Source organism: Aphelocoma coerulescens, unplaced genomic scaffold, assembly GCF_041296385.1.
Source record: "Aphelocoma coerulescens isolate FSJ_1873_10779 unplaced genomic scaffold, UR_Acoe_1.0 HiC_scaffold_57, whole genome shotgun sequence".
Taxonomy (NCBI): domain Eukaryota; kingdom Metazoa; phylum Chordata; class Aves; order Passeriformes; family Corvidae; genus Aphelocoma; species Aphelocoma coerulescens.
This window is the reverse complement of record NW_027183916.1, coordinates 2,532,870-2,538,089: the sequence shown is the minus strand read 5'-3', so window position 1 is coordinate 2,538,089 and position 5,220 is coordinate 2,532,870.

Here is a 5,220-nt window from a genome sequence, read left to right as displayed (position 1 = left end):
ACCTGGCCTATCTCTCAGTCCGAACTGTGGCTGCAAACGCTGCGCTGCAAGGGTGGACTTACCCACTTGGAGAGAATGTGATGATGCTCTAGATATAGTTGCGAAGGAAAGTGCTGCTCACTGGAATGTTTCGCCTAGTTCACAGACTTTAAAAGGACTAGGAAGGCCAACGCCTTGTTTTAGCACTTGTTCTCTGCGTGCAGCTGCTGGATGTTTGGAAGGGCTTTGGGATCCGCCAGAGGTGGAGGGTAGGATGCTACAGAGAGCTTGAAGGAAAGTGCCTATCTCCAGGGCCTTTGATGCAGTTCAGCGGGTGCGAGTGGCATGTTGAGCATGTTCATGATGGCACAGAAAAGGTTCTGAAAGAAAGAGGCCGTGCTGAAACTGCCTTTACTCTTGCCGCGTAGAAACTGCTCAGCCAACAATGAAAAGATTCGTCTTGCTTCCCCCCTACGCGCAGGGTTACATCCTTTTATGTCTCCAAGAGGCAGGATGCACAGCGGAGCTCTTCCACCAACTGCTTCCACACGACTGGGGCCGCGCCAGCCAAGCGCTTTTTGCCGGGCACTGTCAGCGCTCATGGAAACAACCACACGACGGCGCTGCAGACTTGCAAAAGAAGGCCAAGCACCTGGCCCAGCTCGAAACCACCCCAAGGGCAGACAGAGGCAACTTGCAAACGGCCCTGCACTCAAATCAACGGTGTCAGGACAAAAAGGTTGCCCTCATCTTCCCCTTCCAAGAGCACACTCTTCTTTACACCACACCTCTTTGGCCCAAACAAATCTTTTCCCTCTCGCAGATTCCGCCCACCAACTTGAAACCATCTGGCAAAAACAGGGCTCAAAACAGTGCCAGCTGAGGAAGATCTTGCTGCCTACAACTTCACCTGCACCCCTCAAACTAGCAGCACACACGCTGTTCTCAGCACTCTCCTTCTCAGCTCTAGGTACCATCCTAAGCCTTCCCTCTCCCAGAGTCAGGATCCAAAGGCAACGGCACCAGGGACTGCTCACACACTGAAGGCACCAGGACAAATAGCTTAAGAGCTTGGCCTTTGCATTCCCACTGACAGCTCAACAGCTCGAACCCAGAGAGAGCTCTGCCTGTTGGGAAAAGCCTTTAAAATCCCTAGGAGTACCTGATGTGCACATCCAAACCTGCCTTCCTTGCCAAAGAGAGCAACTACAAGCCCATCTCCAAAGAAACGGCATCCCTTCCTCCAAAATACAACACATCCAGCGACTGATCCGCCTCCAGTATTGAATATGTCCAACAATTGCCCCTACACGCACAGGGGCCAGAAGAGAAATGTCTTGCTGGACTATTCCTCCCCACAGTACCTTAACATCTGCTCCAGCAACACTGGCACTATGTCCTTGCCTTCCCAAGGAAAGGCACTCCGAGTCTCTTGGCCTTGCCTTGTCTAGTTCTTCTTAAGGTACCCTTGCTCTGCTTCCTTTGCCTGCGTCTGCCTTGCCTCGCACTGCCTACAACTTGCTGGCTTTGCTTTGCCCGGCCTACCACTCTTTCCCTTGCCTTCCATGCAGGCAAGGCGCTGCAAACCGAGTGCAGGCAATTGTGGGCAAGTCAAGGGAGAGGTAGGCAAGGCCAGAGCAGTGAGGGGAAAGCAAATGGACTGGTAGGCAAGAGAAGGCCCAGAAGTTAGAGGCAAGGCTGGCTGTAGGAAGGAAGGGCCACTGATGGGAAGGCCAGGCAGAAACAGGAAGGGCTCAGCAAGCCAAGGCCCTGGAGGAAAACAGTAGGCAGGTCATGTGCGGGGCAGGGCCCTGCAAAGGAATGCAAGGCTCCAGAGGGCTAGCAGGGCAAGGCAAGGCAAGTGTTGTGTTGCCAAGGCAAGGCCAGGCAAGGCAGGTGAGAAGTACATTCAAGGACTGCTGGTGCACAAAAGTGGCCAGGACCAAGTGCTCTGTGTGGCCTTGATCCCGCGTGGGTCATCTCTCCTCTGTACCTAAAAGACTTGAGCTACCTGCCTTCCCTTGTATGCAAAAGAACTCTCTTTCTGGTCCCCGAGCTCAAGGGCAAAATGTGAATTGCCCCTCCAAGGTTCAAGACATGCAAGGATTGCTCCCAGACAAAGGCTGCCCACAGAGATGAGTGTGGCAACATGCGTCCTCCCCTGGTCTTCCTCTCATGGGATCCTGAAACACCGGAGATGCTTGAGAGCTTTGAGATTCCTCGGAGGAGCAGAAAGGGCAGGGCAAGGCCCAGAAATGTCATTGAAAAGGGGTGTTGAATTCCAGGTGGGGGAGGGGTGAGCAAGGTCATGCAAGGCAAGGGAGGGGTTCAAGGGCAAGGCAAGGCAAGTGGTGGCTTTGCGAGGCGAGGCAAGGCAATGAGGGTCCTAGAAGGAAAAGGAAAGGTGAGGCCAGACCTAGACGAATGTGAAAGGAAGTCAGGTGGGGGATGGGTGAGCAAGTCAGTGCAAGGCAGGGGAGAAAAGGCAGGTTGAGGGAAGGCTACAGAGGGGGCAGCAAGGAAATGCAAGGCATGGGGAAGCATGCGAGGAGTGGGTGCTGCCAGCCGGTGGGGATGGCAGGGGCGGGGCCACTGCAAGTAGCATGGTGGGGATGTGGAGGGGGTGTTAGTGTGCGGGAGGTGTGTGTGTGTGTGTGTGTGCAGTGGAGTGCAGGGTAAGTGCAGGTGTGTGTGTGCGTATACGGGGGTTTTGTGCCAGGTGCTGTGCCGGGGAGAGCCGTTCCACCGCAAGGAAGGTGTGGGCGTGAAAGGAGTAAGATAGATGTGTCTTTACAAAGAGACCGTGTGAATCTCTCCTTAGACAAGGCTAGGAATTTACAGGGGGGGAAGTAACAGAAGAAAGTATTCGTTCTAGAAACTGTTACTAATCAACAGAGACTGTTGCTCAGCCAAGGCCCTGCTAAATTCCTGAACCTAGAGCAAGGCAGCAAAGACTTCCTAGCATTAGGAATAGTTTGGTTTTCTTCCTTTTCCATTCCAAAAGGGGAGTGCATATTAGAGGGGGGCATAGAGTAGGCAGTTCCGGAAGTCTGTAATTCCCGAGTACCTCAGAGGGTGCTGTTGCCAGGAACTTAGCATCAGAAGGGAGCTGCATCCCGCAATCATTTGAGAGACTCCATGGCAAAAGCCCCATGGCCTCTCCCTGGAGTTGAAGAATGTTACAGGACTCCTCTGTCTCCTTTTTGGTGGATGAAGAAACTCAGAAAGCCACACTTCTGCCAGAACTCTCCAAGATGCCCCCTTTGCTCCCCGTGACTCCATCACTGCCCAGGAAGCTGTCTTTTCTACCGCAGCAGTTTGACATACAGTTAAAAGTCGTGTGGCAGAGAAAAAAGGCAAGAATTGGTTTCCAAGGGATGGCAAACAAGAGATACCAGAACCTTTGGCCCTACCAATATTAAAGCAACTCCATTAAGAGAGTTCTTGCACTTCCTGAGGATTGGCAGAAGCCTATCTCATGATGTATGTTGCTGGGGGTCTTTTTAGACTGGCAAAAGGAGCTGTTGAAGGTTGCTTGATCTGTGCTAAAGCCAACAGCCAAGTTACAAAGTAACTTGCTAGAGGAGGGAGGCCTTGGGCTGCATGGCCCTTCCAAAGATGCCAGGTGGATTTTCCGGAGATGCCCCAAATGGCAAGGCTTAATATCTTCTGGTAATCGTATGTCAGCTAGCAAGGTGGCCAGAAGTATTTCCAACTACTTCAGTAATGACAGGATCAGTTCTTAAGGCATTTTTGGAACAAATCATTCCAAGATACAGCATTGTAGAAGCAATAGATTCAGATAGGGGAACTCATTTTGCAGGAAAGATCCTTCAAGGGGTTTTGGCTTCTTTAGGAACACAATGGAACCTCCATAGGCCCTGGCACCCCCAGAGCTCGGCTCGGGTAGAAAACAATGAAGAGAGAAATAAACACCTTTTGAAGCTGGTAATAGAAACCAAGATGCCATGGGTAGGGCTTTGGACATTGGCTTTGGTGAGAATGAGGGCCCAAGCCAGAAGAGAGATTCAGTTATCTCCCTTTCAATCGTTGTTTGCAATTGCCCTGGTAAGTCTCCACCCAGTGGGGGGGGGTAGAGGCAAGTGATGCATTTTTAAAACCATCTGTGGCCAGGATCCTGCTTCTTGTGAAACCCCTTCAACAGGAAACTCAGCTGGTGCAAGCCCGGCCTTTGGACTTTGCTGCTTTTAACATCCAACCAGGAGATTGAGTCCTAATTAAGGAGTAGAAAGAAGCGCCAGTGCTGGTGAAATGGCGTGGCCCATTCCAAGTGTCACTGACGACAGAAAACAGCCGTCAAGTAAGCTGAACACAGGTGAACCCGTCACTCTCGGGTCAAGGTCTCTGAAGCCTCGGAGATTTGCACATCTCAGCTGGAGGAGAAGGCCGGGAGGCCGTGACTGACACTCTGCAGGAGTGGGCCGGAGCAGTAGGCAGTGCTTCGACATCGGAAGAAGCCCCGCAGTCCTACCTTCAGACCGTCTGCTGAAATAGACTGTAAAGGCATCCCTCCTCTAGAATCTCCACTCACTTGGGGGCTAATACTTGTGGCCATTTTGTTACGTTAAGTGGTTTCTGTGTCTTCAATTGCCACAGGTGCTGCAGAAGACAACGGGAAAATTAGACTAGCTAATTAGATGACACTATTAAAACATTTTCCTTACTAATTCTACTTTGATATGGTTAGCTGAGTTTAGGCCAGGAGTGGGAGAATCAATTTGCAGCCTTAGGAGAAGAAGTAGCAAAAGTTTTTAACCTTAGCAATTGCTGGCTCTGTGGAGGGCCAGGAGGATCTGAAGAGTGGCCATAGTTGGCTAGCCCAGCTGAACCTAAATGGTGGGTCAATGTGAGGGCCACAGTGGGATGGGATTTGGGGCCAAAGAAGGAAGTTCATGGCCACTTCATTCTTCTCCAACAGGCACTTATTGCCTAAATAGGATAGGGCGTGTCTATGTAGGAAAAGGCAATTGTCAATTGACTTTCCCTCTGGGCTTGAACAACTGGGTTTGGACCCCCAATTGCCCTCCTTCCAATTGTTCCAAATATCAAGGCAAATGCAATCAAATACCTGTTCGGCTCACTAACAGTAGCTGCGTAAGGCGTTCTTATCACACTTACCAAAAATATTTGGAAGCCTGTAAAGCAATGGGGAGGGACAAGGGGTTTTTTTGACCACCTGTTTTTGAGCAGTCCCCACAAAAATTCCACAAGTAGAAGACA